This window comes from Xylocopa sonorina, chromosome 1, assembly GCF_050948175.1.
Source record: "Xylocopa sonorina isolate GNS202 chromosome 1, iyXylSono1_principal, whole genome shotgun sequence".
Classification (NCBI taxonomy): Eukaryota; Metazoa; Arthropoda; class Insecta; order Hymenoptera; family Apidae; genus Xylocopa; species Xylocopa sonorina.
The window spans coordinates 1,027,034-1,039,268 of NC_135193.1; positions in this window are offsets into that span (position 1 = coordinate 1,027,034).

Sequence of the window (12,235 nt, forward strand, 5' to 3'; positions counted from 1 at the left end):
GAAGAAGAAGAAACGGAAGAATGATGGCCCTGTGTTTGGGTTCTTGAGTTATTCTCGATTCTCTCTTAATTACCAGAGGGATAAATTAAGCCTTCCTTTTAATTTTCTATATGTATGCGAGGTTTTTGTTGGTATTTCTGCGAGTAGAATTGAAGAAATTGTCTAGTGTTCGAAATGAATCCAGAAATTAGGGATTATTAATATTAAGCCGGAATTTTTTTAGTCAAATCTGTAGACATTTGGATATGTGTTCTTACAAGCCATATGGGTTTAAAAAGAAAAGTTGAAGACATCTTCAGTGAGTAACTTTGGAGGTGCGAAAGAGCTAAAAGAGTCCAGATCGAAATAATATTGTTTTATATGTTTATTAATGTACCTTATAATGTTTATTTTGAAATACTATTTTTACTGGCGACATAGCATACATGAGACTGTAATTAAAGGTTCGCAGGTCAGACAATTTGTTTATCGTAAAGCGTAATGTAATTAAATTCAACGAGGGTCGATAATTGCCGCGGTAGTCAACACGTTAACGACCGTGATCAATTTCGCGATGAAATCTGATTCGTGCTGCTGCTCCAGCGACATATGCAAATAGGTTAAGAATACAGTTGCTTATTAGTCGCTGCGAGGGTGCTGGTGTTTGACATGGCGTACATCGTGTGTGTACTTAAACGTTGGAAGGGAAAGTAGCGTCGTGCCAAGCAAATTTCACGACAGGATAAAAGTACAAGACGACGATCTTATGGCTGTCTAAAAATTAAAAATTATATGCCACCTTGCGCTTTTATGTACACACCATAATTAGAAATTTTTATTTTTTTCAAAACGAGATAAAAATCTGTTAATGTTTTCAACTCACTTTGAACCGAGGATTTCATTCCATTTTAAATGTTTACTTTTAACAGAATAAAGTTCCTCTAATATCCTCGATTGTTATTAAATAATTGGAATTAGTGTTTTTCGTTTTCTATAATAATATATAATTTATTGTATTGTATTTTATATACCTACAATAAAATCACCATTTTCTTTTTTAATTATTAGCATAAAAGCACATCATCCTTTTCAGACTCCATAGTACCCAACATGTTCATAGAAAAATAAAAATTTGTATTTTTCAATTGACCAAATCTATCGTCAGAATTAAATTTATTGTCAGAATTAAATGGATAGGAATTTTCGTAAATTAATGTTGATAATTACCAACTAATTACTACATAATTCTCATTATAAGGTTTAAGATTTATAACTGAAAGTACACATATTCGCATCTATTAAGCGCGATTAAAAAACCAAACATGCAGATTATAGAAACGTTCGCCATCTACTAATCACCGCCAACAAACTATCGATACTTTCATTCGAAAAGAAACCGACTAAATAAAAGAAGAAGAATGCGATCAAACTTCCAATAAACTTCAAGGAAACTAGTTACAACCCTTCCCCTTGCGCGCAACAAGGGTACAATAACACAAGGTACGGAGAACGGAAGCAGGTATGCGCCGGAAGCGATGGGAGGAAGCGACATTAAAGAAAATTAAACGTAAAATCCCGACCCAGAAATTGAGTTCCTTCGCCTTTGGCTGGCCGTCTCCTCGGGGATCTAATTATCAGTTTCGGAACTTTCGAAATTAATAAAACTCCGGTTTCCTTTGCCGGCCCGCCCGACCAGCCCGCTTCCCAACCCTCCTCGACACCCTTGCTTGGGTCCCTCTTGTTATATTGCTCTTCGAAGTCTCGAAGAACCGACCTCTTTGAGGCTGGACGGGGGATGAACGTCGGAGAGGGACAGAGGGAAAGGAGTTTCGAAGTCTTTAGAGGCTTGGGAGGGAGGCGCTGGCTCCGGCGTAGCCAAGGGGTGGATACGGAATTTACCAGTCTAATGCAACTGAAACTCTACCCTCGAGACTCCGTGGAAAAGTTTTGCACGCTTTGCTCGCGTCGAACTCGTCTGCTGTCTTGTTCTCGCGTTTACCACTCCGCACACCCTTAACGCTCCTCCCTTATTTCGCTGTTATCTAACTGTTTTCCAGTGTTGTTTCTTTGCATAGGTACAATGATGTTTCGCTGTCCATAGATTCTTACCGATGGTCTTGTAACGGTTTCGAGTTTATTCCTGAATTTCGTACACGGTGGTAGGGGGTGGCCGCACCCATACTTGATTTGCTAACGTATTTATTTTTTAGGGCGTAGTTTTTGTATTTCCTTTGTGGATTTTTTTTTGTCTAATTTTTTGCAAGCCTAGGCAGATATACAATTACCGATGTAGCTATTAGTGGAAGTAAATTCTTAATTAAAATTAAATATTCGTAATACTTGTTGCGCAACACGAAATTATAGATGGAATACATAAAAATTTACGTATGTGTATAATACGTATGCGTAATAGATATTTTATGTAAATATTAGATATTAAAAGCTAAATAATACCGTAAATAAAAAGAAATCACTTCATCCACTGAAATCTGTTAAGCACCGTGCAGAACGAGTCGCGCGAGACGCTTGTAACCATCGCGTGAAAGAGTAATAAAAGCGCGCAAAAGCTGTGGATACTCGAGGACCGACCGGATGCGGCGTGTCTCGAAAACGCCCCGGGACCGATCGAGAAACGAACGTAACGTCTCTGTACTGCTGACATCGAGGGCCCTCGACCGGGCCACGTGGGAGCCTCGCTTCCTTTCGTTGGTTCACGCGCGTGTCGCCTGCGAAAGTAATTCGCTGTCACGACAGGCTGTGGTTTTACATCAGAATTCGAGTGTTTCCATTGATATATTTTCCCGTCTCTCGGTCATCGTTCACGGCATCGTTTCCATCCTACGGGAGGTTCCATAGTCAGAGGGATGAAAATCTGCGCCCCGTGTTTTTCTTTCATTGCAGATTTTTTTTTTTTTTTTTTTCTTTTTGTAGGACGCATTTTTGGGATTTTAGGAGTATTGTGTACATGTAAAATGCTTTGAGTGTGAATTTTCGTGCTACTCTTATGTTTAATGTTCTTTTTGTACGTTTGAAGACATTTTGTAATCTTCTTGTCAATTTCTTAGTGTTTACTTCCGAATTCTTATCTTCTTTTTGCCACTAGGTTTTTATATATACTGAATACTGCAGAAATTTTTGTAATCTCTAGTTATTCATAAACGAAGAGGCTGCCTACAAAATAAGCTTACTTTGTTTAAGAGGAATTTGAAAAAGGAACAGCGAAAAGAAATACTATACAAAATAGCACCAAAATTGCAATTAATATAATAAATACAACCCTTTAATAATCAAAATGCAAGAACAGAAAAAGCCAAAATATTCCTCGTATAAAAATTCTCCACTTCCCTAACATAATATAATAAAATTAAACCGCTTTCGGTGAACTAATTCAGAATCTAAACGCAAAACCGAAAATATCTACCCATCACTGTTCCAGAAAAATCAGCCTCAAACTCACAATCCACCTCCCACGCATGCAGAAGCCTCCGCTTCCAGAATCACACACAATTAACCTCGATCCACCCTCCGTGCTCTATACGCGACCGAACAAAACAGCGAGCCAACTCAATCTCGTAAAAAAAGAACCCAATAAAAACCACCCCACGTCCAGACAATCGTCATCGAGGCAAGTATCGTGGCCGCGGAAATGACGGAGGGGTGTCGGTGGGGTGCGGCCCGGCTAGGTGCAGAGTCTTCCCGTCCAAGTGGCCCCGAGGGGGTTGCCGGCCGGGTCCCGGACGCAGGAACGGAACGATACGTTCGACCAGCGAATCAGAGCCGGTAATCCTGAGCGACAGGGAGGCTTAGCGCCCCTCCTGGAAATGGTAGCGGCGAGGGTGGCCGGGTGAGGGTGCCACGCAAACCCGTTCCGCGGCATTGTGCGTGGTTCTGCGCCCGATTACAGACGAACACACCCCCTGGCGAAGGATCCTTGGCATTGGTAACCCCGTCGCGATCAAGGGTCACGAATAATACCGGTTAAACGCTACATATTGCTCGGCTAGGCAAGAATTTCACCGGGGATTTGAATAACGACTTGTCGCCCGGCTCTTTCGATACCGTGCCCCTCCCTTATTGGTATCCCGACGACTACTGCGGGCAGTACGCTGGACGACGGTGCGCGGTAATTCGATGGAAGAGTTCATGAAACGGATGTTCCTGGTTTCTTGCGGACGGGGTGAATGGTGTGGTTTTTGTCTGCAGACAAGGGTAATTTTGTGGAAAAATTTGGAGGTTTCGTGGTGGTTTCGCGGTGGGCGCTTCCGTGGTTGTAGGTAGATTGTGGGATGTTGGGATATTAGGATATTCTAAGGAATTAGGATGTTGGTAATTAGAATCCGGTTTGGATCTTGTTGTTTTTAAGTTTCGTTTTGCTTGCTTGTTAGTCGGCTATTGTATTCTATCAACAGGTACACCATCAAAATATCGTCGAATAATTTATTATAATGTGTAGTAAAAACGACGAACAATAATATATTCGATTTAAAGGGAAGCTCTATAAAATATAAGAAAATGTAGGGTTTCCAATAGCAATAACTTTCATCGACCTGAAACAGCAACGCAAAAGGCATCAGGACATACTCTTCACACAGTTTCGATAATTTTTTACTAATCAAACCCCAATTCCATCCACGTAAAAACATAAACACACACACAATTTTTACGAAAAATTCCTCAAAAACTATCGCAATCAAAATATACTAATAAATTGCTCTATCGTCCCACACCATCCACCTTCCTCGCGTCGCAGACAACTTGAAAAGAGCCCTCGAAATCCGTTTTCACACATTCCCCCGCGCGCACGGAACAGTAACCACGCAAGACGAGGCTTCCATCGAGTGGAGACGCCTCGAGAACACTGTCAGGGGTGTTCCACGCCACCCTTTCGCTGGTTTTCCTCCGTTCCATGCTTCTTTTTCCCCATCTGAGACCGAAAATGGACGCAGACAGCGGTAGGAGGGACTGGCAGAAAGAGAGAAAGAGAGAGAGAGAGAGTACGGACGAAAAGAGGCGAATTAAAATTCATGAACGCTTTCGAGCGGCGTCGAATTAAAATTCATGGCGGAATTATCGCTGGCTCCTCGAAAACAAAGGAACGGGACGAGTTAGGAGCCCACTCACGAAGTCGCGCCACGGAAATCATCCCCGACACGAGAATTCCCGTGCGAGCGGAACACGCCGACGACCCTTCCCGTTCGACTTTTTATCCAACGCGAACGGATCGTCGTCGCCCCTTTTTAAACCCGTTAGTACCAACGCCTTGTCCACCGTGGGCAATGGGGGGGGGGGGGGGGGGCGGCGGATTGATCGTTTAACAGGTTATAATTCGGCGAAGCGAAGTAGGGCTGGATTGGAATACGGAAAAATTGAATGTTTGTTCCGATCAAAGGGTTGGTGGAGTATATATTGCTTTTTTTTTATTATATTTTAACGCTGATAAGAGATATATAATTTAATTTTAATGCAATAATTCGTTAATCTAATGAGTTGTGATATAAGTGGAACAGAGGAGTAAGAAAAACGTATTATATAAAGTTAAATCGAATTTATTTCGGGCGAACACTTCTTCAGTGCTGACTGAAAGTTTTGTAATAAAGATTAATACACGTGAATAGACAAGAAAAAGTATTTAAAATATAAAAATAAAATATAAAAATAAATTAATATCTATACTCTGGTTTTATATATGTTGTACCGATAATTTTATAACATGGAACTATATTTTGACAAACCGTAATAACATATTTCTCAAATAAATAAGAAATACCTTCACATGTGCGATACAAAAATGTTTCATTCACATAAATCATTATACTCGACCACCTAACAAATGAATAAAACCCGAATGGTACCATCGACAAGAAGATATTCGGCGAAAAAAGAAGAAATCGATCTTTGTCCGTTGGGTCACCGTGTTTTCGCGTGCGCACGGTTACGAAAGGAGACGGCGGCATTAATATTTCATTAATATTCCAACGAGAAAGGATCCTTGGAAAAGCGGAGGCTTTATTAATGCGCCTGCGATGTGTACGCGGAGGCGTCGATGTTTTCAACGATGAACAAAGATGGTAGAGCGACGGCGGGGAGGTGAAGAAAAGGAGGGAAGAAAGAAAAAAAAGAGAAGAAGAAAAAATGAGAGGAGGAAGAGATGGACGGGACCGAGAGGCTGCAGAAGAGAGAATATTCCGTTATCTGTCGATGGATCGGAGGAAGAAGGAATTTCTCGTCTGGACGTCGCCGACTGGTCGAGCCGGTGGTAGTTAATTAAGTGCTAACAAGTAGAGAACTACCTCGCGTAGCGAGCCACCTCGCCGGAGTAAAATCGTACGATGTGTCCGGCGTAGAGAGGAAAAGAAGACGAAAAAATAAAGCCGGAGATGAAGACGACGCTTCTACGCGGCTACAACTTTATTATTTTATCCGAGCTGCCTGAGTTTCTAATTTCTCTCTCTTGTTTTTCACCTTTTCCCTTCGAAGCAAAGGTTCCGGCGGAATCGTTCGGCTACCGATTATGGAGATCGTGGGAACGGGGAGTGGGTTCATCGAAAAAATTCTTCGTTTTACTGCTCAGCTGGCGGAAGATTGTTCAGTATTTTTCGTCGAAATTAATATTTTGGAAAAGAAGTTCGAGAGTTTTAAATATTTTTTAAATTTTAAATATAAATTGAGATTCGAGAGATGAATCCTGATATGACCTGCGAATTCAGTCGGAATTAAAATATTCAAAGAGGAACATTGTCGATGAGAATTTAAATTAAAAGATATTCGTGGAATTTGAATTTTATCGAGTAATTGAAGCTGAAAGTTGAAGTTCAAGAAATTTCAATTGGAAGAGTTAAAATTTTGTTAAATAATTGAAATTGATAGATATTGGTAGGGCATCATTAATCATTATTTTCTGGCTAAGTAATTTGTAAAAGCAAAAATGACACTCGGTGATAAAAATATGCGAATACCTTTCCGAATTTAGCGAAACGTTGTTTTTCGAATGACAGGATAAAAAGGTGGAACATCAGTCTCGGCTTCGAGAAGGACGATAAAATTATGCACGGGAGAACGGGACGTGCTAATTGAGCAGACAGTCGAACATTCGAGTTACAGTTACTCCCAAAAATGTTCGTCTGCCTGGCTGCCAAAAATGACAGATCGAAAGTGGACAGGTGAAACTGTAAAATCTAACAATAAAACTTCCTCTATGCTTCGGACGAAAAGTATTAAAACCATCTATACCAATCCCTAAAAAATTATAGTACACGCGTATGTATATAATTAACAAAATATGGTCCATAATGGAGTCAGAAATTAATAAATTCTTTGGACTCGATAAATTCTCCGATTTTAACAGAAAATTGTTCACTTGTCCAGGCTAGATGGTAAATTATTAAACGTTGCGCGACTAAACGCGTTTCCAAGCAAAGATGATGCGGCCTTGGAGACGTTAATGCATCGATGTAAGTTATGTTATATAAGTGGACGACGCAAGATTTTGCCCGTGGGCTGAGAACGCGGTTGAGTAACGCGGACTAGGCAGATAGAAAATGGATGGACGAGCACACTCTTTCGTGGATTTAGGATCCATCAGGGTACGCGTGTTTCGCAGTTCCAGGAATATCTATTTCCTCGTCGCACCATTCCACGTACGTACGCACGCTTCAGGAATTTCGAAATTTTTATCAAAATTACCAACTGTGTGTGCAATTACAGCAAAGCGTCAATTTGATCAGAGAACGAGCAGAATAAATTGCTTAAATAATCGACTGACAAGTTCGTGGTAAATTATTGGCAAGTAAATTAAAAAACCAAAATATTGTTAAAGACGCTGAAACATTCGAATGAAAAATACTGCTACTGTTAAGAAATAAGAAGTGAATAAAATTCGTATTGATTCGAATGGCGGATTAACCAATCGTCGATGAAGGGAAATTTGCTCGCATTGGAGACGGTGTCGTCCGATTAGAAACAGTCGCACGTTGAGATAGGTCGCGAGCAATTCCGGGGTGCGCCACTTAATTCGATGAAGAGATCGGAATCGCGGGCGGAATGCGTGACGCAGGGGACTCGTAGGACCAGGTCGGCTGTTTGAACGACAAATATTTTGTCATCAAACTTCTGTTTCGCGTGGAATCAGCGTGTCTATATGTGCAGGGCTAATAATAAACGTTTCGCAAGCGTTTGCTAAAATTGGGTCGCGCGCGCCCCCTTAAAACATACGCTCCTTTTCGAGAGAGCAATCTTTCCCTCCTTTCTTGAGGACGCTACTTATAAAAATTCAGAATCTCACCAAAAAGTTTCAAATTCAATGAATATAACTTGTATCGTTGGTGAAATAAGATTTTAGTCTCTCCCAAATATGAAACAATATAATATAATAAAACAGCTTACCAATTTCTATCCTTTCACGCTCGTCGACCAATCAGAACGACAGCCAAAATAACAGATCGACTGGTTCGCAACGACACGTAGAAACGATGGCGAAAGGGGTAGATCGTAAACGCGATTGTACCCCGTTTGATTTCCGGCTGCGCGGCAGAGGATTTGTAGAATCGACAACGCGGGACCGCAGTAATTACTGTCGCCACTCAACGGTATTTAACACGGCGTGTCTTAACGACGATCACGAACATTGTTCAAATGGTTGGCTTTGATGCGCGCACAGTCGTGATAACGTCGTCGGAACAACAGAACTCTTGTTTGCCCAGCCAGAGCACAGTCAGTTGCGATTCTCACGCGACTGCAAGTTACCGTTTAATGCCCCCGATTGTACCGCCTGATGATTTTTCGGTTGCCCTTCGTGTATTTCCATTCGCGACAAGCTTCGAGTTAATCTTAGAAAATCATTTCCTTTGAAGGTGTGCGACGCGACATTGAAATACAAGGAATGAAAGATTTAACTTTCTTTAACTTTTACGTTACAATTTTTTATTGCAACCTACAATTTGAGATTTCCTGAGAAATTTAATAAATTTCTAATCCTGTCAGTGTAGAACACGAGAAATACTTTGCAATTACTTTTATGAAAGTGAGAACACTGAAAAATTCTTTATAGATATATAATCTTCCAACCATCCCCACGAAATAGAAAAATAGCAGCGAAAAGGAGAAATGGCATCTGCAAACATCATGTTAAATCAATTTCAACATCGTTGCAACGATTGGCACACGAAGTCGACAGGAAAATTTGATTTAACAAAAGGAACGTGCTATGCTAGTTTTGGTAAAAAATGGCGAACAACGTTCACCAAAAAGAATCGGAGGCCTGGGGGATTCTAACCGTTAGAACCTTCTCTCAGCGCGGAATTGCGTAAATGGCGAAGTGTCCGGTTGCGTCCGGGCACGTGTCGCTGCGGCAAATAAACGTTGCACGCTCGTAGCTACCTTGGGACCGCGTGTTAACCAGGCTAACCAAGATAATCACTCATTACGAGCGTTTAGCGTGGCCGAGGACCGAGGCGTCGTCGTCGCACGATTGGACGCCGCTAACATGGAAATAACCTGGGAGGCAAACACGCAAATCCTGTCGTTCCTCGCTCGGACCGATCTATTTCTACTTTTAGCGAGTCTGCGATCACAGCGACCTCCTCCGCTTCCGGTGACCGCTACCTGGAACATTGCCGGGAACGTTCGCTAACGCGTGGGATGATGTCGAAATCTGCACTCCATGCAGGACAATTTGTACGTACAGTAGGGATTTTTTAAATGTAGAACGTTGGTTTTGGGGTAAATTTGAGGTATTCTGGGTGACTGGTTGATTAGTTTCAATCTTCTGATGAAAAGTTAGAACATTTTACGACGTGTCGCAAATTGACCATCCCCACGAAATAAAGAAATACCATATAGATTTTTGCGAAATCGAATCACATTTCGAAATACAAGTTAGAACTTTCTTGCTGTTTTCTTACGTGGGGTGATTTTGAAAAATGAAAGGTTTCCCTTCACAAGTGGGTGAGGGGATTTTTGACTGATGGAAACCTTGTTTCCTTATTTCGTAGAACTTAAAGAGCTGAATTTAAAAAATTACAAATTTCTATAAGCCCCTTATATGCAAACCTTGACCAAAAAGTAGTAGTATTTCAAGTGGTTTTTCAATAAAATTCAAAGTGTAGCTATGTGAACGTTTAGAATGTGAAATTTAATTTTTTAGTATTCCAATAAAATTTCTCCTCTTTGGTTCTCCCTATTCAAGACTAGCAAAAACTATTTATGTACATCTGCAGACGGCAGTAATTGATTAAGAAATTGAACAGATCATTAGAGAGGCGAGGGTTTATATATTATATCGCGTAACAATTGTTAATCATCGATTCGGGTTTTTAATCGCGATTATCCACGATTTTTATCGACGAATCACGAGTGTTTGTAAATACGGGAAGCACGATTTTCATTAAGTTATCGCCGATAATTATAACTCGAACTAATATTTGCGAGGATATTTCAGGCCGGCGAGAGGGGGGTGGCGTGGTGCGGTGGAGTGTGAAGGGGCGGATTAAAAATGCGCGGGATTTTCGTTGACTTAAATTAAACGGGGAGAATTTATTTACCGGGCTCAGTTATAAATTGTGTACGCAATTATTTTATTGTATAACCGTGTACTTTATCAAACGATAATACAGAACGATGTCGGAAAGTTAACACGCCGCGGAATGAAAACTCTGAATCATGGAAATCATGGAAATACGCAAATCTATCGTTTTTATAATAACACTTATTATGCTGCATAATTGCAATTACATAATTACGACCAATCTAACGTAATCTAATATAAAAAGAGGTAATGAAAAAGGAGGAATAATTTAATCCGGTTACTAACTACCCTCAATGTACAATTATCTTTAAATAATTGCCTGCTACTATCCTAAACTAACTCAAATTAATACAAATCATTTTATTGGAACATTAATTGTATTTAATTTTCAGTTACGATTATGTAAATGAAATGAGTCTAATCTAAATTGAGTTAAAAGAAAAAAAGTTGTATAATGACGATAACAATTTCGTTCAGACGCTAATGATTCTGTTATGTATGCAATGTTGGTTCAAAGATTGGTTTACTCTGTAATCACTTCTGTAATCAAATGAAGGCTCACGGTATCGAGGTTTTGTTTGAGCCTTCGCGATTGTGTGAGTGTTACACTTTACCGAAGAAACAAAACAACGTGAATCATCAAAGTCGACGTCGATCCTTCACATTATCTCTCATTATTTCCCTAAATTTACAACAGTCATGATAATTAAGTAGTAACTACGCTCGCGGATTCTTAATTAGGTTACTGATTCAGAAGACGGCGATAAGAGTTTTCATTTTTCTAATATTTGCATCCGATATACCGAAATCAAACGCTGCATGCAGAGACATAAGAGTGGAAAAACGGAGAGTTAAAGTAGCGAAGAACCTTAAAAAATCTTATACTCATAAATATAATACTTTTATGCAATTTATGTTTTCTCTGTAAATTCTGAAAGAATTTCAGAAAAAAATGATAAAGAAAGATTTTAAATAAAGACACTATTTGCTTTCTAAAAAAGTCTGAAACAATTATTTATTGTCACGTGTCACTATTTAAATTTGATATTTTTTCAAAAGTCACTGCTGCTACGCCTGGAAAGCGCTATGCATATGAATCAACAATTTATTATATTATCTTGTCTAAACAGAATCTTCATTTAAATAGAATAACACATATGTATGATACCTACAAGTACATAAATTAAAAGTCGATGTTGGATAAATATTTATTCAAATTTCAATTGCAACCTTCTTCAATTAAGCAAATGTTTATTTGATCCAAAAGAACCAACTTTACTCAAGTAAATATTTTTACGCTAAGAACTCTGATGCTTTAATTTAAATAAATGTCCCTTTAATACCATTGCAGAAAATCGCTTGCCAAAATTAAGTAAACTTACTATAACGTTAGTCAATTTGTTTCATTTAATCGCCCGATTCACGGTATTCGTGGTAACATAAATATATCGCCCGATTCACGGTATTCGTGGTAACATAAATATATTTTCTTTAATAATTTCTACGAATAAATTTTCATAAAAAAAGTTCCCACTATTTTCTCAATTACATTTAATTAGATAAACTTCTACTTACATCGTTCCTCTCGCACTCCTCTATTTCCCCTTATTCACATTACAAAAATTTCTTCTCATTTACATATTTCTCTAATAACAACGTTCGCATATTTTGTATCATATTATAGAATAAATGTACGTAATTCAGACTGTAAAGGATTAATAATTGTGATCGTTG